Here is a 24,787-nt window from a genome sequence, read left to right as displayed (position 1 = left end):
ACCTCGCTGCACACTCTTATGGCCAAAAGGAGTGATTGCTGGTTTGCTTGAACTCAGATAAGGCTTTCTGTAGTTAATCAGTAATATCTTGCACTTCTTGAAAGATGTGTTATTATCAGCACTCCAGTCTTTCCAGCAGTGTTTCCAATTCCTGTCTCTGATTCCTTCTTAATTTTTGTCAGGGAGATCTGAGACATCAAATGTTAAGTACTGCAATTATTGTCTATTGTTACTTATCATGGGTGGTTACTGTGCATTGTACTTGGAGAAGCCTGAATCCCCAGGGTTGGAGTCACCTTTAAAAACCCAAAACAATCGAGCCCATCAGCAATTTATCCCTATGTTTGTTAATACAATGGAACTTGATCCAAAATAGCATACAATGAAAAGACCATATGTCTTTAAAAGAATTTCTTTTCGACCACACACATAAATGTCAAATTATTTGATTAAAGGAGCTAAGATTCTGCACTTAATTTATTCCTGGCCTACTGCATGTTTCATTACATGCAAATGTTAATTTTATTTTTTTTCTGGGGACAAAGGAAAAGTTTTTTGCTGTGTTGTTCTATCCACTATCTCCTTAAGCAAGTTGAAAAATCATTTTGGCCTTGCTGGGACTTTGAATCAAGTTATACAAGTCTGCTGATTTTATTAGGCAGTTTGGGTCTGGCAATAATTTAAAGCAACTAATATTGGTTGCCACAATTTTTCATCTGGTACATTTGGCATATATAGTGTTCAGGTCTGAACTGATGACATAGTGGGCTGTAGGTCCAGCATTGTTTGACTGGCTCTTCCTCCAGCTCTGGGGAGGACAACTGCAGTGCATTCAGGAGCAGGGAACCCACGGAAAACAAACAGAGAGGTGGGAAGGATCAAGTTCACGGCATAAGCAAATACTCTACAAATCACCAAGAGACTAACTGGATGGCCACAAAGAGATTTTTGTCAAGGGTTTTATGCAGCTAAAATCAATTCATTCACTTCATCTGTTTTGAACATACTGGAGATGCAGCTAAAGATGTCACAAATGGTTAGAGTTGCCTGGAAACCTTCAAGGTGTCAATTGACCATATTTTTAGGTGCAGGAATGTTACATGGACACACCACAATTTCACCAGTGATTTGTTTAGAAAACGAATGGAGTCAGAAACCTACAAGGGAATAAAAATATCAGGAGAGTGAAGCTGAGTTGAAGCAGGGTAACTCAAAATCAATATTTTGCTTTTAAACTCTTAAGGGGAGGCCCAGGAGGGCTGCACTCATTTTGTCCTCCTTTCTTATTGTCCTCTGAGGATTGGCTGAGAAGTGACAAGGCTGCTCCGTACTTACTGCAGGACATTCCTCACTAACAAGCCACTTGTTAGAGTATTCACTTCCCTGCCCAGGGCCCGGCTTCCATCAGACAATGGTCAAGCCAAATTTGAAACTAGAGATGAAAAAAGGGCTCCTCTCCTTTTGCTGTAGGAATGTGTTGAATGCCCCTCTGTCCATAAACTCAGACCTGTACGTGAAAACGGGTCACTGCATCTCCAGCATCCTCAGCACAACCCCGAGGATTTGCATTCAGGGACTAAATTCAATCTGAGATTGCTCCAGAGATTGAGCTTGTGGTGAGGAGAAGTGGCTGCAGAACTGTAGCCTGCCCCTTTTGCTCATGGTTATTTGTCTCTGGCTTTGTCTAATACAACTGGGGGGAAAGGAGGTAAAAGTTTGTATGTGTTTTTCAAATAGAGATGGACAAAAGGCCAGGAAATGTCTGGGATGCCATTTCATTTTTCAGTGTAAAAAGAAATGTCTAGAAGTTATTATAAGGTCCTTAGATGCTTGACTCTCAGACTGGCTTCTTGGGGCCACACATACCCAGACAAAGCACAGCCACACTGAGGGAGGCGTTTCAGGATGATAGGTTCAGACAATTTACAGTGATCAAGACAAAGATGCTGCACTGAAAAATTCAGAATCTGTGCTCTCACGTGGTTGTGGTTGCTGGACTCAAACAGATGAGAGTGAACTACCCATCCCTTCACCTGGGTGAATGAAACAGAAGCATATTTTTTTTCCTCCCTTAAACAAGGACTACTTTAGAGGCTAGTTGCTGGCCAGCTGAAGTTGTGGATGGCCCATTAAAGACTCCAGTTTACCAATACCCACCTGTTCACCACTCTCACCTCTGCAAGATACAGAAATGGACCTGTGGTCTTGCAACGCTTGGCATCACAGGGGGAATGTTATCATGGCAGAGCCTCTTTCCTGATCCATGAGGCAGCAAACACACCACGATCAGGGCTGCTAGGGAGAATGGGAGGACAACAGAATAACAGAGCATGTAAATCTACAAAGTCATCCGGCACCAAACTTCAAAAACTATTTTAGTCAAGTCCTAAGTTGACAGAAGCTGGGTGCCTCATGACTTTTAAAGCTATGGACCTAAATACTTACAAAATAGCAGGGCAAATTCTCAGCCATCCCTTTGGACTCTTTGCAAGCCAATAAACCAGAATCAGCACAAGAAGAGGGTAAAATAATCTTTGTCTTTGTCCCTGCTTTTCTTGGTTCATAGCTATACAGTTCAGTACAAACTTTGCCTTGCATTCAAGATCATCTATTGAAGGAACATTTCCAGAAACATCTCTTGCAGGAGGTAAAAATATTTGTGCACCCTGAGCCTTGAGATCAACACCAGAGCAGAGTGTGAAGGCTGTGTAGTATCTTGGGAAGCCAAGGTTCCTGTCTCCTTTCCCTGTGTTGGCAAGGCCCTGTGAGGAAAGGAGAGAGAGGCAGAGACAGAGCCATGGGACTTAGTTTCTACAGAAGTTCAGGCAGCATGGAGCTTGCTGATACAGCTGAAGCCCAGAGCTACACAGTCTTCATCCATCCAAACCATCCCTGGCTGCGTGTAGCTCAGCTGCTCTGATGACAAGTGAGGCTGGCTTTCCTGATGTGAAGCCTTCAGCCAGTGCAGGCTGCAGTGCAATGCCCCTGGGCATTTTTCACTCACTGTGTCCTAGGGATGGAGGAGTGCCTTGGGAGGCACCAAAACCCAAAAAACCAAACAAACAAAAAAAAACAAAACAAAAAAACCCCAAAACCCATAAAACCCCCAAAACAAATCCAATCAGAGGGAGGATTTACACTTTTACCTTTTTTTTGTTTTAAATGAGTCCTCCCCCAGTGGTACTGCCCACTGGAGGTTTGATTGGCCCAGACAGTCCCCTCTGAGTTGAGCTGTCAAGTGGACCATGTGTTAGACTTCTTCCAAGTGGACCATGTGTTGGACTTCAGCTCTCCCAGAGAAGGACAGATGTGTGCTTCAGTGCCACCTCATTAACTCATTTGTTAAAAGCCCCCAAACAATCCATTTCCATGCAGATAGAAATCCCAGCCTCCCCCTTTTCACTTGGATGTGTATTCTCCAGAAGATAGGCAGATATGTGTTGATCTGCTCAGTTAAAAAACTTCAAACCCCTAAAATTCTGGTCTTTGACCCTGCCCTAAAACTAATTTGAACTATTCTCAGCTGATCTGGAGTTGAAGGACATGGCTTTTGACTGGAAATACCTTATCTCTAGACAAGTAATCGTTGCTAATTAAACCAGTTAAAAGACATTAGCCTCTGCTTACTTAAGTTTCAGTCAGTGAATTAACAAGCAAACCATGGTGTCCTTTTAAATGAAGAGGTTCTCATGAAATAAGACAATCTCAGAATCAATATCTTTTTCCTGTGAGAACTGAAAAATAATCCCTGCAGCATAGACTGAGAGTAATTTCTCCTGCACAAAGCACACCTTTCTAGAACTTGCAACTTGTCTCTTTAAAACATACAACTCCTTTCTTTCTTTAAAACATACAACTCAAATTATTTCAGAAGTGGTAGATAAAAATCTGGAACCAGTTGCTAATACAGAAATTACCATGTGGAAAAAGAAGGGTACGCATGTGTGTGTTTGTACATGGAGCCTTACCTCACTGGCATTTCTGTATGAGTAACAATGAGGAGGTGCTGCACTTGTAACTGCAGAGAGCTTGAGAGAAGATGGAAAAGAAGTAGGCACAAGATTTGACAGTGGAAGAAAAAAATATTTATGGTAAAATACTTCACACTGTATAAAAAACTCATCTACCTCACTGTTTACTTGCAGAAAAACAAGGAAAATTGCAAATATAGTGATAATACACTGAGAAAAGCTGCTGGGGAGATGGGAAAGGGCCAGGTAAAACACACTCAAGATGGTGCTGCCAGGCACATTCATGTGATGCCGGGAGCCCAGGAAGCATTCCTTGTTAAAGTGTGGCATATGTACCACTGCCAAGGAGAGGATAGATGGATGTTTGGACTTATCCACTGATGTATACACATACCCCCTATATAAAAGTTTTCTACATGAGGTTTGAGTCTCCTAAATCATGCGTCTATGTCAACCTTTAACATGGGCCAGAATCAAACACCTCCAGTGAGGTTATACTTGCTGAACTTCAGTGTCCACAGGCTGGATTCTTTGCCCACCGTCTTCTTTAGTGTCCTTTGCACCAGGGGAAAGTGATGCCAGCTGCAAAATGTCAGCACTTGACATGTGTTTGCTATCAAAAATGTCTGTTGCAGTGTTAGTCAATAGCAAACTGATTCCACAGGAAGTTTTCCCTTTGACTACAAACTGGAGAAAGCCATATACAACTTAAATTCTGCCTGTGAAATATCATATACAGAATCATATTTCTCTTTTTGCAAATTAATCTGTGGTCCTCGATCTCTCTGATCTCTAGAACCTTCTTTGGAGGTTCATTCCTTCTGTACAGTCCTGAAAAAAATGAAAAAAAAACTTCAAACCCCAACATTTCTCTATATTTCAGATTACCATTTCGCTGTCAAATGGTAGATTTTAAAAGGTTGTGAAACCTGGAAAAAACATTCTGTCTGCACAGAGAACCACAACCACCTCAACCACCTCAACCACCTCACTTTGTATTGAAAAACAGCAATGCATCACAGGCCAAGTGAAGCTGAACTTCTTCACATAATTTAGCACACTTGCTGAGTTTCTCCCATCAAGTTTTCATGGCTATTCTCCTTTCAAACAGACTTTTGTTTTCCTCTCTCCCTTTCTGTTTATTGCATGCAAACATGATTCCTATTACTAAATCAAGCCAAGAGAGCTACAGTAAATTTTCTATGCCCTAATTAAGGTTTAAAATTGATTTTGATATTTCACATATAGCAAAAAAAATAGATGTGATCCTGAGTTATGATGTATTCTTCCAGAAGAGTCTGTCATTTCAGGTACTGAGGAAAGATAAAGATGAAGAGTAGGTGGAGATCAAAGAAAAAAAAATCCTCTGCCATTAAACTCCCTCTGTGTTTCTGGTTACTGACTTTGAATGTCCCATCCAATAGTTGCTAAAGAAAGCTACCTAAGGCCTGTTTTCCCTCCTCTTTACCACCTTACTACAATGGGTGGGCACGTGCTTAGAAGACAGTGGGGAAAAACAGGGGACAATCAAAGCTTTGAAGTGCACAGACTGGCAGCTACAGCTGAAACCTTGACTTTGACATCAGGCCGCTCCAGTCAGACAAGAAGTGACAAGGAGACTGCACAGCACCCTTGCAAAGGGCACCTGCACCCAGGACCTGCTTTTCTTTTTACCTAGGTGCCATCACAGCAGCAGGATGAGAGCAGGGGCACACTCTCATTCCCCCAGATCAAGTTCACAGAGAAGAGAGACGCGTATTAGCATTTAAATGGGATCTGCAGCATGTTTGTTGGTTTTACACATCTGGCTCAGGGAGGGCAGCAGCTGGGATGACTCCAGACAGAAAATACAGACTTCGGTGCTTCAGAGTCCCAAAGCCTCCTTCAGCAAGTGGAGTTCATAAACCTCTTGGCAGCTGCAATTATGATATCCTCACTCATAACAAGCAGTACCTTACTCCAGGGGAAATCTCTTTGATTTTTAATTTAGCCTAAGTTGTCACATAGGTGTAAGACACCAAGACTCCAAAGTTCCTGGAGAGTTAGAGAATACTGGCATTTGCATTTGAATCTCAGCTGTTGGCTCCAAGTGTGAGGGAGGAGAAGGGGCACAAGTCTCCCCTCTTCTTCCTACTTACACTTCTTGCATATGTTATTTTGGCAAGAAAAGGAATTCTGGAAGAGCAACAAAAGCTGGGGTAGGTCACAATGTTTTCAAAGTCTGTCATATTAAAAATGAACTTAAAATTTGATAAATTGGTTTTTTTTTTTAATCCAGGCATTTAATTCTTTATCTGAGTGACTTTGAAGAAGTGTAGTTACAATCTGTAATGAGTTACAGAAGAGATCCCTAGTAGTTTTCTGTGCCTGTCAGCCAAATCTCTTGCAGAGCCATTGGTTCTGGCCATTTTGGTAAGCACAACCCTCATGTTAATGGTAGGAAGTGGGACTATCACAAACTCTCACCACAGCCTGACTTTGCTGCTCTACTCACCAAGCCATGCTTCTTTCTTATATGCAGAGATAAACTTTTGCTTTTTAAGCCTAGCTTAAAAAAGAGACAAACTAGAGACAAACCCTCAGTCTTCTGTTTTAGTTCTAGTACTACATGCCTTTGCTCTTCCTTGTGTTGTGTCCTTCAGTCAGCCCCACTGCACCCATGTTTTCCTGCCCACAAACATCCTGTAAAAGCTCCTGCTGGTGATTCAGCCAGTGGGGCTGTGTATGGATGGGGTGTCTGTCCAGCTGCCACTGCTGCTTTGTCCCCCACGTTCACAGTGAAGGGTCTGAAGAATTTTCTATGCTGAATGCAAACTGGAGAGAAATTAAATTAGTGAAAATATTAAGACACTAGTGTGATTGCATGAATATTTGAGTGTGTGTGAATGTGATGGCCAAGTGGCCACCAAAGGAAGAGAGAAAATAAACCCTGACTACACTGCATCACAGGCTGTAATAGCTACAGATGAGAGACTCCTTTGTATTCCAGTTTTTCAGAGGGTAATAAGGAGTCACCTGTTTTAAAAGAGATAAACAGGCTGGATCTTCAACCCCCCCCATTTGGGAACATTGATGTTTAAAGTGAAATGTTTATTTGCTCTAATGAGGTTGATGCAAAAGGGTGTTTGGTATATGCATACCAATTTCTAAACCTCCAAAAGAAAGGTGGTGATGTCTGAAAGCATAGAATGACACCTACAAGCACTTCTCTGGTTTCAAAGTATCACTATGACATCTCAGATCTTTTTTTTTTTAAATGCAAGAGCAAAGAAATTTGCAAAGTAATTAAGAAGCAAATAGCCTAAACAATCAAGGAGACCAGATTTTTAAGAGTTAAAATGTTGTTGTAGGGTTTTCTGGCACAACCTACCATTAGCATTAAAAAGAAGAATTGGACATTTACATGGTGGCAGGTAGAAGGAGTGCAGTTCTTTCCTAGACAGTGAGACATACCAGGAAAGAAACACTTTGACATTAGAGCATTAACAAATCTGTAAATGATTAGCCAAGAAAAGAAATCTGACTGATTGTTTGTCAGTTCATTAACCATCCACTGCAAAGTATATGGCTATTGTCTCCTGCAGTCAGAACAAGGTGATGCAATACAAATAATAAAGATAACAGCCAGAAGACCTATTTCACTATGTGGATTGTGCACTTGGTCTTGTAAATCAATTTTTGTGTACCTTGTTTCTTTGCAAGTGATAGCTGCAAGGTGAAGAGACAAAGTAACACACATCTAAAATAAATTTAATTAATCTGGAAAATAGGCTCATTACCATTTTTTGATCCAGCACTTATGTAAGAAAAGTGCTAGCTTTGTGTCACAATACAAATGTCAGTGTTTTAACTTTTCTGTGCATAAGTGAAATGAATTTGATTTGGCTAAGCATGTGCCCAGCTTTAGACCTGTGCCTAAGACCTGTTTTTAACAACTAAACCCTTCTTACAGTACTTTGCTGAGTCAGGGATTGGATTCAGTGCTCCTATGGATAGGCAGCCATATGCCAGCAATTGTGGTATACAATGCTTAATTTCCCAGGGGAAAATAAACCTTGAAGAAATTTTTCTTCATCACACAGCTAGATCTGAGTCCCAGGAGAACATGTTTTCCTTGGCTCCAATGGCATGAACCCTCTTAGAAAATAAAGGAATTGGCTGGGCACACTAGCACCAGAACTGGTACCAATGCCAACAGCCTAGACCCTTGCTTGCATGTTTATTAAACAATGATCAGGAAAATATGTGATCACTACCTATTCCTATTTAACTCAAGGGAAAACCAAACCCACTGCTGAAAGGACACTGCCTATGATCTTCTTGCCTTGAAATGCCACACTCTCCCAGGGGCACTCTCCCCTTCTCACTGGTGAACAGGCAAACAGGCAGTTGCTGCTGGTGTAGGATGATATACTTGATGGAAACTTGCTGACTGCTGAGATATAGGTGACTGTCCCCTCTCAAGATCACCCTTCTCTTTTCTTTCGTCTTCTATCCTACATGTGTGGTAAGATTTTTTGAGCCAGGATTTCTCTTGCCATATTCATGTGTAGCAGCTACACTGGGTCATGGTGACAGATGGGTACTAGAGACAAAATCCAAACCAGTTTAGTTCCTGATAACTTATTTCTTACTCTAATGTTGAGAAAATTATTTGCTTTCCTGCTTTTCCACCTTCCCTTAACTCATCTTGAGAAGAATTCATATCCTGAGATACATTCGCATGCAACAGGCCAAGGGAAGGGATCTCCATCATAGACCACTTTTAACATGGGTTATTGTAACTGGAATTTTAAAGTCAGTCAACTCCCTGGCCTTTTAATCTACAGATTACCTTGCTACACCTTACCTGCTTCTCAGAAAGTAATACAGATGGTCAGAGTTTTCAAGTTGCTTACTGATTTTCCAGTAAAAAGGAATTTACACAACAGCAGACTTTGCTTATCACCTATACATGATCTATACATAATTAGCTTTTTTATTGTTAAGTGGAAGAAATCTGCCAGCTGAAGACAAATGGAATGTAGCAATAAACCAATAATCAACTCAGTGCCTCTAAAAAAGGCTTTGGAAAGAAACATCCACTTGTGAATGGAGAAACAAATTCAGCTTAAATATAGTAAAGCAAAAGCAAGGTAAAGATTACCCTTAGAGGCGATGGACTCCTGGATGATAAAAGCCCTGCTCAGTCATAACTAGGAGCTGCTGTAGGGTAGGACCAAGAAGCCAGACGGGGAAGTGCTGCTTCAGTCCACTTTGCTGTTGGGAGAAAAAAAAACACCTATGAAATAATTCATCCCCAAGGAGGGGGTTTTAGGTGACCTCCATCCATCTAAGAAGAGATTACATCCACATGGAACTGAACACAGACCAAACACAGAATCTGTGTCTGTGCCGACTCCTGTTTTGCTATACATCCAAGCATGAAGGAGTTAAGGCCTGAGCTGCAACACAAAGTTAATCACATATTAAGTCATCTTCAAAGTGTGGATTTTTTCTTGCGTGTTCCAGGGTTAGCATAGTCCAAATCAAATCATTAATATTAGCACTAGTCCTGAAAACATTGAGCATCTCCTGTTTTTTCCATGCTCCATGGCTGTGATTTTGTGGTACAAAATGTTTAGCCACAAAAAAGATTTGTGGTATTTCTAGAATCCCATCCATGGCTCTGCCCTCCTGTTCCCTCCAGCTGTGGCTGATGATTTCTGCCCCTATATGGGAAGAAATAATCAGGCTGGGATGTCAGAGGACACACCAAGTCATGTTAACATGACCACTATTTTCATTCCTAGATGTTGCTTACTGAACCAAATTATTTATGAGAAAGAAAGAAGCAAATAATATCAACACACAAAAATAATAGCACACACATTGCAAAGAAGGTCAATGTGTCAGACCATATAGGGTTCTTGTCTCTATATCTCAAATATTTCTTATCTAAGACCCTATAAAATATAAGCCTGCTTCATCTCTTCCAAAACAGCTTCCTTCAACACTGCAGAAAAAAACCCCAACTTTGAAAAAGAGTAACACAAATTAAATTGTGTACACTGCAGGGATTTATCAATCTGTATCACCAAGGTAGAAGAAAAAGACAGACAAGCCATCTTTGTCTAACATTCTATAGTGAGAGAATTGTCATTGTCTTTGGATTCTTTTATAAATAAAATAAATATAAAAAGACAAGTAATTTTCTCACCTAATTTTCCTGTAGAACTGATAATTAAGTGTTGTTGGCTGCATCACCAGAACACATTTGTGATAGTTGATTTAGTGTCTCTGCACATTTAAAAGCTAAAAATTTTCTCTTTTCCTGAGTAAAAATACCTGTTTCATGGCCTTTTCTTTCCTTCAAGTAATAAGTCAGCTTTATTTTTTTTAACTTGCCATCAGTGAAAAGTGTTCATTTTTCAGAAATGTGTCATGTGTCTAGGACCTTGCTGAAAAGTAATTATTGTGTATGTTGTAGAATTACTCTCAAAATATTAAAAAAGATGCAAGATGCTAGCCCATATATTTTTAAAATATATATTACAAAGACACTGGCTTGAACACAAGATCAAAGTTTAGAGGTACAAATGTCTGATTGGGTGGAAGTCCTTAACTCACTGTCTGATGTTTTGCACATCCATTAATTTATCTTCTTAAATGGGAAGCATTGAAACTACAGCTAAGACAATGCTGGACATGGGAATAAACTGTCACCTATGTGGGAAGTACTTGAGGCTTTCCTCACAAATGTGTCCATCCTGTTAGTGTGGCTCATTCTTGCCACAGCAGCAGCAGCCTGGCAATATTGTATTGCCATGTCAAAGCTTCATGGCTGAGAGCTATGCAAAAGGAATACAAACAGTTTGGGCACAAAAACAAGAAGGTTTAATTTAAGGTGCCCAAACTGGAAATAGACAGTCAGAGTCTTTGACTAAGAGCTTTTGTACATCTTCAGAATTAGGTACAGCTAAAAGAATCCTCTCTTCTTGGCTCTTCCTTTCTCAGTGTCCTCAGTTCTGGCTCCGGAAGACAAATCCTTCACACTGTGATGTTAGAATGTGTCTGGATGTGTCTGGCACTCTTCTCTGACCACACTGACTGACAAGCTTTCAAGAAAAACAATGTCTCTATGTAAATCGAGGGACTCAACACCTGTGCCAGGGCATCCAGCACCTTGCTTGTAGGCACACACCTTTCATTTCGTTCCACTTATTTTGGTACAAAAAGAAAAAAATAATCCTCCCCCAAGAGATGACATTAAAACAAATTGTGTTTAGACTGAAACCAAGTACTTGTAGTTTTCCCCAGTGTGAAACTTATTTTAAGTTAAACCATTGAAACTTTCCTGAGTGCACGAGGCTTTGAAGAATGCCTACATACTACCCATGACACTGCAAATTTCAGCAATAACCCACAGTAACTCCCACGTCATGGACACAGTAGCACAGCGCTTGCAAAATTGCTGCCGTTTACTAGTCTCTCTACGTAATCAAAGCCCGCACACACACACACCAAACTATAACCAGAGGTAATGACATGCCATGAGGTCATTTTTGCCACCCTGAGTTAGCAAGAGACATTAAACGAGACATTAGAAGAGCCTCCCTTGAAATGGCTATGTGAGAATAGCCACAAAGGCAGAAAAACTATATAATGTGTGCAAGTTTTCTTATAAAAGAAAGTAATAAGATAGGACAAAAGTCCTAATATAACTCTCCTAGCAGGATCAATGTTGTTTCTGCAAACTCTATTGCCTGAATATTGCACTGGAAATCCTCAAGGACTTGTTAGCTCCTGCAAGTCCCTATGGGGTGATTTAGGAGGTTTATTGTTGTATGTCTGTACATGGAGGCATCAGGAGAGATGGGACTTGTATGCAAGCCTTTGTCACCACAGTTTGCAACCTGGAAAATTAAACTGCTATCAATCCCACCTTATGTTAGTATTCTGGCCCCTTGGCAATGGTATTCTGAGCAATCCAGTATTTACATACATATACGGTTTTCATTTTGGCAATTAAACATCAGGGACTGTGAACTGAAGCCTATAGCTGCCTGCAAGGACAGAAAGCCATTTTGACAGCAGCAACTGGCATGGGCTGAGCATGGGAGCACTTTCTTATCCAGCTTTTACCTGTGTATTTGCCTGGCTGCCATTGATCATGAGTGTCGGTGCATGCAGAGCCCTGGCAGCAACATAATATTCACCAGTGATGCTTCAAAACCCAGTCTTTTCAATACTAAGTCTGCTATTTTATAAATTCCAGATAACATTTTAAAAGGCATTTCTAATGAAGGTCTTGTTATTCCCCAAGTAGAGACAGGCAGCTCAAGCTTTCTCCTTTCTCTGTCTTGCCTTTTTTCCTTATCACCATTGTGTAACAACCTAAAAGATACATGACATTTATCACAACACTTCTCATCCATTCACCTGACAATTAGAAATGCCCAGTGGATGGGCCAGAGGCCTGGTATTTATGTTTGTATTTTTGAGTTTCAGCATTTCTGTAACCCTTTGTTACCACTAGTACAGCCAAAAGTCAGCACTCACTTCACACAGCAGGCACATCCACATCACTAAAACACAGGATTGAGAAGGAGCTTGGACATGAACTCTGGTTTGTGTAAAGAATCACTCTCACCTGTATTTTCTGCCAGCTGTCACATCACAACCACTTGCACTTACCACCAGGAAAGGTTTGTCACAGCTTCTTCTCCCTCTTAGAAGACAGACCTGAGTGTGGGGAGGCAATAAAACTTGCTGTTTCTTTGCCCATGGACAGCTAAGGCCAGATCCTGCTCACAGCAAAACCAGATTGCTACTGTTTAAGAAAACACATCCTGACTACACTTCTAAACAAATGATATTACTCTATTTTTTTCACAGCTGGAAAATTTTATTGGCCACCACATCTCCCCACTGGTGATGCAACTCCATTTGCAACCCATTGCTCATAATCATCCTATATTTTCAGGTGCATCACACGGGCACATGATGCTCAAATAAATCAGGATGACTAGAATTTAGATAAACAGAGTTATTTAGGGCAGAATTTAAATGAAATTATACAAATTATGATATGTTTATGGCTAGATATAGGGCCAAGTGAGCTACTAAGATCATTACTCGTGAATTTATTTGCAGAATAAGTAAGTATAAGAAAAGCAGGGTCTTGCTTAGACACATCTGCAAATAATGAAACATCATTAACATGCAGGAGACTTGTCACATTTTGGTGGATTTGATTTTCAAATACCAGCCTGGGTTTCTTGCTTCCCAGTCTCTGCAGTCCTGCCATCACCACTAGTTGCAGGCAGTGGCATTCCCCTGCAGAGGCTGTAACACCACACTGCCCAGAGGCACGGCGTGTTGATTGAAGCATGGTCTCTATGTGTCATGTGTCAAGGATGATATGTCACCAAATCAGCCTTGCATCTCTACACAAGGTGTCGAGATAACACTATCAAATCATGGCCTGGTGACTATTTTTTAGTGTCTAATATAACAAATGACTATAAGCTCACTCTGGATTAATGTCGGTGTCATGAATGTTTACTAATGCATATCAAAGCTGGGATCAATGCCAGGAAAGGATTTTAAGTGTAAGTTTACAATAAAACAGAGAAAGAGAGTTGACTTCCCTCTTCCAGCACAAATTACAAGCAAGTTTACACTGCACTGTGCAAGGGCAGAGGGCAATATTCCTGACATATTATTGAGAAAACAAAACTTCCCTTCCTTCTTTCTGTGAAGGAACAACATAATTTTAGTTATATTGGTTTACTGCTTGAAACTGTAAGGTAAATCACATTGTGGGCAAGACGTAAGCTCTGGCTTGCCAGTAGACTGGTTACATGTGTGCTTACAACTCTCACTGAACAACTCACAACATCCAATTGGACATCATCATGTTTTTTTAACTTCTATTTTTATTATGTTCTACAGCTGGAAATATCTTCCCAGACCCCTGAAAATTGTCCATGATTGTGTCCAGTGCTAGTGTAGCAGATGCAGCAGCATGCCACCATATGTGCTTACAGAAATTCCCACTCTGTCCCACCAGGTTCCCCCAGAGCAGCTGGTGTTTCACAGGGTCCCATAGCTCAGAAGTGAATGCCAAAGGATGCAATCTGAGGGCAATATGCTGTTGCTTTCAGTTTTAATATTTTGTCATTGCTTCTTTGAAGGGCTTTGAAAGCTTGCCTTGAGGATTGCTTTTCTTCTTCAAATGGCAATATTTATTTTAACAAAAGAGTTTGCGGCAAATAGGTTAAAGGGAGAATCCTCCACTTTTACCTCTTTTCCTGGAGGAAAGGAGTGAATTCCTACTTCTGCATTGGAGCCTAAACTCTATATGGGCAATTCCTGACCTGCTGGTCATCACAGTCTGCTACACAGGGCCTTCAGCCCACTCCTCAGCAGGCGGCAGCACTGTGGGGTGTTTCATGGGGCCAAGGCATGCAAGAAACAAAGGACAGACTCAACCCTTTCCTCTTTCATGCACCCTCTCTGCAGCCAGGTAATACATCCTTTTGCATGTACTGTACAAAGTGGCTGGGACCCCTCGCCCAGCAGCATTGGGTGGGCAGTGCTGCCATACATCATGTCAGGCTGCACAAAAGTAAGGCAGTGCCTGAGCCTCACACATATCTGTAGGAACCTGAGCACTCATATCTCACTTCAGCTTCATCCCAGATATGTATTGGTGCATGTATGCATTTTCACAGCCTTACAAATGAACAAAAATATGGTTCTTTCAAGTGGTGATAGTGTCACAAGGAAGTGGCAGACTTGGGACATCAACACTGCAGCTCCTGTCTATCAGCCTGGGAAGCCCCTGCCCTGTGCATCTCTACTTGCAGCTGATCTCAACAGGTACATCACACTCTCCTCTTGGGTCCTCACCATTGCAGCAAGTCCAAGAAAACATGTGTAAGCTGGACCTCTGGGAATTACAGACATCTGAGACACACTGGGTGTTGCAGGTGTTACTGCCCCTGCCTTTCAGCTCTCACCCCAAAAGCAGGCAGCAGATGCTGACTCACACCTCCCCGGCTCCCAGGTTACAGCCACGGAGGAAGGAGAAAATCAGCTCGCAGAAAGGGGATGGCGTGTGAAGTGTGGCTGCAAATACTGGCCTCAACCTAGCGCTGCTGTGGCCAAGGAGCCAGCCAGAGCAACAGAGCAGGACAGCAGCAGCCTGTGCAACCCCACAGAGCTGTGGGCAGCTCTCAGGCTGTGTCAGAGCTGGGGCTGAAGCAAGTTTCAGGCAGGTTTAAGGCAAGATGGTGTAGCCATAGCTGAAGATCCTGGCTAGCAGTGAAGCCGCACACTGTTCTGAGCCATCATCCATCCTGACCAAGTTTCCTTGCCTGTTGCTGAATAATGCAGCAGCCTGCCACAGCCCCATGTCTTGGTGCTCCCATCTGAAACCCAGAGTCCATAAAACTTCTCTTCCTTCATGGAACATTGCGAAATGTTTGGACCCAAAGTTCTAGCTAAGAGCCAGCATTACTGGTGTTCAGCTGATGATGCTGAAGGTAAAACTGCAACAACCTTGAACTTGGGGGAAGGAGGGAAGGAAAGAAAACCTCTTCACGTGGACTCATGCCAGCAGCACAGCCAAATGCATGAAAAAGACTTTCGTTTTGGAAAGGGTGGGCACACGGAGGCCATTGTAGGGCAAAGCAAACAGCTGAGCTGTGACCAGCTAGGACCAGCTAGCAGCCACAACTTCCCACTCACAGCAAGGCATCATTCACTGAGAGGCAGCAGTGGCTAAATGGCCCTGAAGGAATCCAAGAAGCAAATTTTGAGCTGACAGCCAACCTCCTTTGCTGTCAGTGAGGCAGTGGCACAGGAGGAGCTGGCATCTAATGGGATGGGCACGTGAGCTGGGTGCCTCCACACCGCAAGGGGAGGGTGGCAGAGCCCTGCTCTGGGAATCACCAGGATTAGAAATGATTGCTTGTCCAAAGTATCACAACTACCACTACTCCTCTCTGATATATTGTGGTTTCTTTATCCAGCACCTGAGTAAACCAAGCACAGGAAGCACCAGAGGCTGCATGATATTTTTAATCTATTAATCTGTCTTTGCAGCACCCCTGGGTTTAGAGCAACTAAACTTTTGATTTCTAACAAAACCATTTTATAATCCAGACTACCCGAATCAGAAGAGTACAAAACTTGAGCTTCAACTCCCAACCCCCTCACCCCACCCCACCACCCCCGCTTTAATTTCCTTCAGCAATTTATCACCTCTTTGCAGCTCACACATACAGAACAACCAGAAAAATTTCTTAACACCCCTTTGGCAAGCCACACGGAAGCAACTGCCACAGTATTCTGTTATTATTGTTTTCAGGGCCTATGGCAAAGAAAACCTAACAAAAAAAAGCACCCAAACTAACTAAGAAAGAAAAAAAATGAAATACTTACCTTCCACAGGCAAGATACATGCAAAGGGTGAGAGAATCCACATGAAAGGGCAAAATATTTTTTTTCAAACAGAATTTTCCTGGAAAACATATTGAGAATAGTATAATCTCCAAATATATATTTACACTACCTACATACACGTCTTTGTGCTTCTATTATATATTTATAGAAATTATTTTAAATACAGTAGAGAAGGTGTTGCTTGAAGTTTTACTTAAAAGCAGGAAAATGGGAAGTAAAATTCAGTCCCTGCTCCAAATCCACTAGCTCTGCATATTAATTTAATATTTTTTCTATTCTATTGCTCTGGTCTTCCATTAAAACCAGACCAAACTCAGGCAGCCTGTGTAATTTCAGGACAGATGGAATTGCCCCTGTTATTTCCCATTCACACAGCAAAAGATTCTCTAATGAGGTGAATACTTGGGGCTCAACTTTTCCGCTGCCCCATAGCCTAGATTCTCATTTTACAGTACTGTGAAGTGGTGGTAAAATGATGCCTTACTAAATGGTAGTATTTTACACCACTAACCCAGCTCTTCAAAGCGGTGTTAATGACTATGCAGAGTGCAGGAGCCAGGAGAGTCAGACCTTAGGTGTTTATGGCCAGGAAAAGAGAGAGCAAGCACGGCTCCCTGTACTTGCAGTGCTGCAGCCCTGCCACGCAGAGGCTTGCGCAGCTCGTTCAGTTCTCTGCATGACCTGCTTCTAGCCAAGAAGCCTTCTTTGGACTAGGGTGGTAGCTATGCCTTCTCTAATCTGCTGTTTCATTTACAGGTTTTGTGGCCAGGACTTGAGGTCAAAGCCGATGGCTCTTATTCAAGAGCAATCCTCCCTCACCATGCCCAGCTCAAGGATACATTTAAGCCATATTAAATGCTAGAAACAAATCCAGCCCAGCTTTGAGACCACCACACAACACACCTGCCCTGGGGTTTGTAACCCTTTCATCATGGACATTTGTCTCTTGCATCCCACACAAGTGTGACCAGGCTAATTAATTCCCTTCACTCACCCTTATTGTTCATCTCTGTGCTTTGCTGAGATGCATTTCCATAAAACTACATCAAAAAGCAACAATATTATCCCCAAATCATACTTCTTTGATGGAGCACCAAGCACCCCACAGTTTCTCTGACTGTTGTACAGACCTGTGTCTCTGTTCAGAGCTTCTTGTCTGACTTTCAGATCACAAGTTCTTGAAGGTGGGGAGTATCTTTCTGTTGGGAATCTGCCAGTCTGCTGGTATAGTGGAGTCCTGACCTGAGAGCAAACACAGACCAATCTTTCATCTCTTATAAAGAGAGCATGTAGAAGAAAAGAATTCTGCCCAAATAATTTCAACTAGTCTTCTCTGAAAACTTTTGTTATACTGCAGGATGAATATTTTACATGGGACAGGTAATGGTTCCCATTACTCTTGGCTCCTGAGACTCCTTTCAAACACCATGTCTATTGCAGAGGAAAAAAGCTGCATTTTGCTCCCACAACCTCTCAGTATGTGGCAAATCCCCTCTCTTCTATCTGTGCCCTTGATGGTCTTGGAGAGCCCACTGAGAGGAGGCTGACATGCAATTCACTAAGTGCCAGCACTGCAGTTCCCTGCTGTGCCCTATCTCCTGCACGTGCAGGGACATTTGCCAGCTTGGGGCAGTGGTGTGTTGGCACTGGGATATCAGTTCCTCCTTTCAGAAACAGGAAGCATAATGGATGTGTCACTTTTCTTCCTGGGACCACCTATCTACTGATGGCCTTACAGCACCATTAATGTTCAATCCAAACACTGCTCAATTTGCTTACAGACAAGTTTTCCTCTTAAGCTCCATGTGCTTTGTACCAGAAATGTGTGTGTGCATGTGAATTTCTACTGCTAATACCAGAGGCACAAGGGAGTGTGCAGATGGATGATGCTTGCACAGTAAAACTTATGCAATCCATAATAGAATATGTTACTAGTCAGTCATTGTCACTTGAGATCTGCCTTTTTCTTTTCTTATACTACATATAGTGCATTTCCAAAAGTTCTTCCACAGCACACAGGATTTTCTTGGAGAAGGAGAGGGATTAGTCTACTTGATGTTAGGCATCTTATTGAGACTTCTAAGCTGCCTGCCTTAAATTCTCTTTAGGAAGTATTCTAAACTTTGTTTATCTCTGTCTTCACTCCAGGCAGATTTCAGAATAATTATTATTCCTGAGTTTAAAGTGAAAAATCAAGCAATGTAATTTTGTTGCAATGCAAACTCAGAGTAACTGACCCCCTGGGGCAGGCTTAGTGAGGGATTTGGTCCTATCCACCCTGAAGAAGGACAGCACCAAGTGGCCAAGTGGCAATGGTCATGAGATAAGGTATGGAGATGCAGGAGGCCCTCCTCAACACCTCGGCATGCTCAGACCATACCCATCACTGCTGTTGGCAGGAAGGGTCACTGGAATTCACACCAGTTTGGAACAGACAACTCTTTACAACTATGCATGGGAATTGATGTAAAAATGGCTTATAACCAAAAAGTCAGTAGTGCTGCAAAGTGGACAAATTTGCACTAGAAGAAGACCAGGTAACATTGGCTATGCCCTCCACCCGAGGAGCTGCTTCTGCATATAGCATCTGGCTTCTGACAGTGCAGCTCACAATGACACCCCAGACTAAAGAAGCTGTACTGGTCATTGCTTTTACTTTTTCCTTAGTGTAACTGCATCTACAAAATGCTTTTGGTAGAATAGAACTGCTGTTTAAAAAAATCACACTTCAAATCAAGAGTATTTTTCTGGTAAGAGTTGCTGGAGTGTGATCTTTAAAGCACTTTACACTTGTGATTCTCCTCTGTCGTGCTCATCCCGCACCACAGCACTGCAGGAATCAGGAGCTCTCACAACATCAGTAGGCAATCTTTCCTGGTCACAGCATGTGCCCAAAATGTATATTAAACACTCATCAATATTTGGCATGAGGACACTATTTGCCATCCCACTGTCACCCAAAGACATTTCAGCTTTAAAGCCATACCTGTACAGATTTAAATTAAACCTGCACCTATACAGCTTTAAATTCAACCTGCTGGGGACTGCTTTTGGTCACTGAGGCCAGCCAGCACAGTATGGCTTGTGTCTATGCTACCGGCTGCTCTCCTTTTCCAAAACCTGCCTCCGGTCTGGTCACTGGGAATGGCCCGTGCTGGCTCCCAAGCACTGCCTGCGACCCGCTGGGAGGGCTGCTGCCTGCTTGGACCAGGTAGCAGCACAGATGACCGAGTTCCCGTCCCAGGGATTTTCCCTGCCGCTGTTCTTTGACTCAGATGGACGCAGACAAGGCGTCTGCACAGACTGCAACACGTGCTGAAGATCTTTGCTTACGTTATTGCACAGAAGGATTAGGACTCCATAGGTTTGGGTCAGCAAAGTCTTCACAAAGACTGAGCAGAGCCTTTACACATATGCTTGGCTACGAGTCAGGTAAAATCTGGGATGAAGAATCCTCTTTCTGTGCTTTTCCATAGCAAAGTGGAAGACCAGTAGGAAATGCAGGTCCTCTGGATGGCTCCTACAGCTTTGCAGCATATGTGTGGGAGTCATCATGATATCCACACAGTATTTAATCAGAACCTGCCTGCTTTCAGCATGAAGATGGTGTCCCTGCAGGTCTCTCATGTCCCCCCAGTGATTTGACATGTCTCAGTGACTTGTCAGCTCTTTAGAGATGAGGAAATGGAGAAACCACTGAAAAATACAACAACAAGGAAAGCTCTCCAGGGATAAATAATGTTAAGACAGCTAGAAAGAATAGACTTTAAAGAAAATAATTTGAAATTGAAATAGCAAATAATTTGATAATTTGAAAGGTTATCCCTTTTTCCCAACTATCACTTGAGCTAGTAACAGAAATTGCCTCCCTTTACTATTTTTCTTAGACTAGCCTAGCTATCTATTACTGTCAAAATTACTCTCACTTTCTGCAGAGGAGCAGATCACCTAAAAGAACCACACTTGCTGCTTCTAGACATGATACAAACACTTCATATCAGTGCTAGATCAATCTGACTCCTTTTCCATGGCATAATCCCATGAAACCAGAACAATTTGAGGACTAACCGGCCCAACTATTAAAATATCCATGTCTAAAGCAGGGAGTAACTTCCCAGTCCATTGTGTGGGCATAATGTCTGCAGATAACAGAGTCCTACTGGTTGGACAAACATGAGATTACATTAGATCAGATCAAATTTGATTTGATTAGATCAGAATTAATTCAAGATGGGTGCTTTATTATCTCTTGACAAGGTTCTTGCTCTCGTGCTGGGTTTTTTGGGAGCCATGAAACATCTTGAATGTTTAGAAAATAGAAATACATTTGTATTCTGCACAGACTTTTTAATTTTGTTATTGTTAAAGATTTAAGAGGGGACTGAGGTGTAAAACCAAATTTTAATTCTGCTCAAGACAGATGTACTGTATTACCAACAGTGTTGGAAGTGCTAAATGACAATGTCACGTGGAAAATTTTTAGCTGAGAAGGAGAGATGCACTTGCAGTTTAAGAGATAAACAGTGCATGTTTAAAGATTCTCAGAGCAAAAATAAATACCTTCTGAATACAATGACTCCTCTCTCAGGACATGGTTATTTGTTTGCACCATACAAAACCAACAGTAGGGTAATATTCTCAACCTGAAATGGCTGCTATACTTCTGTTCTGAAGATTATTAGACCAAATTTTTGCATAGCCTCAAAGTCTCAGTGAACTACAGGAAACTTCCCTTATGTTTAGCATTGCGCAGACTATGTGATGAGCTCTTGTTTATTCTGTGACAGGATTCCTCAGCCTCCCCTTACTCTCCTTTTTTTTGTGCTGAAGTAAGGCACCCTGGGTTCTGGACTGGAGGCTCTCACTCTCTGTGCATATGAGGGAAAATGACAGCTTGGTTGCTGTCAATGAAGAGTTGAGAGAAAAGGCAAAGTGGATACTTCTCATTAGGGGAAGAAGGAACACAACTTTCTGAAGAAAGTTTGCTTTATATACTTTATACACTTTTAATATACTTTTAACATACTTTATATACTATACAGCTGGATTTTTAAAGTTGTCACACATACACACGTAATAGCTTCACTCTTGTGTTCTCCATATTTCCTTATCCCTCAAAAAGTTTTTCAGAGTTAAATAGGAAATAGCTTCAAGGCTCATCCACAAACTATCTGTTCTATCAGGGGATAAGGCCATTAGATGTGTGTGTAGAAAAGCAGAATGAAGGACAGGGCTGGAAGGTTTCCCAAAGATTCAGGCTCCTCACTGTCTACAGAGAGCATCAGAGAAACAACTTAACTTAAGACACTTAAGTGACTTAAAAGGCAAAAGCAAAATAAATTCTCCAAATACCACTGATGTACAGTGATGGGGCTATTCAATCAAGTCATCAGTGGCCTCAGGTTTATCCTGAAGGCTCATCAGATCCAATCAGCTTACTGATCACCGGCTTTTACAGATTTCTTACAGGAAACAAAGGAATTAGGCCATATTCATGCTGAGACTTCTCTTTTGCGGGGTGCTTTTCATACATTGTATGAAACCCTAACTGCATGGTGTAAGCTGCTTTTCTTAGTTCCTTGAAACCCATGGTCACAACCACAAATAAATTTAAGTGAGTTCTAAATGCAAGCACATTTGTGTGCTAAGAATGATTCAACTTAGTAAGTGGATAAAATTGAACCCAATTTAAAGTATCCTTGGGTTTCCTTCTGTGTTTTATTTGCAGTGCTCCTTCACCATTCATTAATTCTGGAGTGGATGAGGCAGACTGCACCATCACTCAGTCACATTTCAGGGAAGCTGCCACTGGGATGGCCACCTGAAAACATCCCTCCTTGGGCTCTCTCTTCAAACCCACCACAGGACCACAGTGCCTTTTGTGCTGTTCAAAACAGCTTATCCTCTCATGAAAAAGAGATGGAAGAGGAATGTGAAGGCAGACACCATCCAGGACACATGCCAGGTTCCTGAGCAACACTGAGAGGCTTACTTTGGATTCTCTCCCATGTCCTCCTCCTGCCCTGCAAAGCATGGTTCACATACATCAGATACAACCTGCACACAGCTCTGTCATCCACATCACATTTTGACTGAAGCTAGTTACATTGACTGAAGCTAGTCATGTTTTTAGGAACTGGATATTAACCTGCATTTCTATGGATTTAGCTTTGTCTGCAATTCTTGTGTCCTCTTGGATAAAAGGAGAAATAATTTTTGAGAAGTATTTAACTGTTTTCATGTGTCCTTGTGAAATACTGCAGTCAGGTGCTGCTCTTCATATCTGTGTACAGGCACTGACAAACAGCAGCAAAGACAGAAGTGCAGATACAGAGATAACATATGGTCACCTTAAAAATTTGGCATCACTATTGTCTATTGAAGCCACTGAGATTGCTTCCAGTGAGTGGGCAGAAGATTTCAGTTATGACATTTAAAAGGCACAAGCGAGAAGCTTTAAACTATAATGTGTTACTAAAGAGCTAAAGCAGTCTGACAGCCCCTAGCAGATATGAGGCAGCCTGGGAGCTCTGTCTCAGCTGCTTTCCTTGGTCTCCACCTGACAGCAGCAGCCCTTGAGCCTCAATAGGTACAGACACAGCTCCTGGGAGACATTACTGGGAATGCATTTTGCTTTTATTCCTGCTTTAAGTTAAACTCTTTGCCTTAAGCAGCCATGGTGGCAGGTGATAGGTTTCCCTTTATTTTGCCTCAGGTGTGGGTACCATCCACTAAGTTTTAGAGGCAGCAGATTGGTAATGTGAGTCACCACAACATGCTATTTTGTCAAAAGCATGACTTTTAAAGTCTGCTGGCATAACTTAAAGCACAAGAGGGGCAACAGCCTGGCCCCAAGTAGTTTAAGTGACTACAAATGGCAAATGCATTGTTTATCAGCACTGGCAAACTGAAATAAGGCCACAGCACACCCTGAATCTGGACTGATGGTGCTAGTTTGGGTGTGGTTTGCTTTTACAGAAAAAAATAAAGCATCCTGAGACTGACACTGTGCTGTGCCATCTCATAGTTATAGAAGTTATTTCACCGATGTTTGAGGCCATTTTGCTACAAGGATGTGCAGTGCAAGGAAAACAAACCAAAAAAAACCCCAAAACCCAATAGCAAAGTCACCTAGAGAGAGATGGTGACATAGAATTGTAGGATCATTGAATAGCCTGGGTTGGACGGGACCTTAAAGATCATCTAGTTCCAACCCCCTTGCCATGGGCAGGGACACCTTTCACTACACCAGGTTGCTCAGAGCTCCATCCAACCTGGCCTTGGACACTCCCAGAGATGGGGCAGCCTGTTCCAGTGTCTCACCACTCTCACAGTAAAGCATTTTTACTAACATCTAGTCTAAATGTACCTTCTTTCATTTCTAAACATCCCGTGTCCTGTCACTATGTGTCCTTGTAAAAAGTCCCTTTCCATCTTTCTTGTAGTCTCCCTACAGATACTGGAGGGCTGCAATTTGGTCATCCTGAAGCCTTCTCTTCTCCAGGCTGAACAAACCAAATTCTCTCTGCCTTTCCTCTTTCCTCGTAGGTGAGCTCCTCCATCCCTCTAAATGACTTGGTCTCCCTCCCTGACTCACTCCAACAGGTCAATGTCCTTCAATGTGGTGTGTAGAACAGTCCATGCAACCAGGTCTCATCTCTGTTCCTGTAAAGCCTGTTCCTGGAAGTGGTAGCCATGCCAGAGAGGAGCCTTGTTTGCCACAGACAAATGTATCAGGAAGTTACCACATGCAAGTGCAGGTATATCAATAGAAATGCAATATATATCAATATATATGTTATTTCCCTCCCTTAACCAGAGTTGCTACAAAATCACGACAGCCTTTAATGTGACCTGAGCCTCTGCAAGGAGCAGTATTACTTTAGCAGGACAAATTGACCTTATTATCCTCTATACACTTCAGCAGCTTAAGCACCTTGTCAAGTAGATTTTTAGCAGTAGAGGGCTCTTTAATTTAGCTTGTAAAGGCACAACACCATTCTATGGCTACCAGCTGAGGGAAGGTGATTTTGAATAATACCTAGTAAACAGGACTGGATTACCAATATTCACTTTCACAGTATTCTTCATTTGCTAATTTATCATAGTTCTAATATTCCTCTGGTCAAGTGCTCTCCTCTGTTCCCCATTTAGAGTTAGGGGTAGATTGTGGGGTTTACCTCAGATCTGTTGCCCATGGAAGTTTTGTAGTCCAGACCCAGCTGGTCTGGAGGCATATCCTACTGCTGCATCAGATGCTTCTGCTCCCTCACATTTGCCAAATCCTACTTCAACTGACTGCAAAGTCACATGCTATCTGAGGAGGCAGAAGCCACTAGTGAAAAACAGGGTGAAGAGGCAAC

General features: G+C 42.1%; 1 long non-coding RNA gene across 1 annotated transcript in view; it reads right to left on the bottom strand.

Annotated features, from left to right (window-relative positions):
- Positions 1-404: 404 nt before the first annotated feature.
- Positions 405-24,787, bottom strand: part of LOC110473736 (uncharacterized) — a 168,292-nt gene continuing 143,909 nt past the window's right edge. The window contains exons 5-6 of the long non-coding RNA XR_013340903.1: positions 9,118-9,230; positions 405-2,292 (exon numbers count right to left, since the gene is read on the bottom strand). This is a non-coding gene — a long non-coding RNA (uncharacterized LOC110473736). The remainder of the gene's footprint in view (positions 2,293-9,117; positions 9,231-24,787) is intronic.

Source organism: Lonchura striata, chromosome 1, assembly GCF_046129695.1.
Source record: "Lonchura striata isolate bLonStr1 chromosome 1, bLonStr1.mat, whole genome shotgun sequence".
Taxonomy (NCBI): Eukaryota; Metazoa; Chordata; class Aves; order Passeriformes; family Estrildidae; genus Lonchura; species Lonchura striata.
Note: the sequence above shows the minus strand (reverse complement) of the source record. Positions and strands in the feature narration are given on the sequence as shown.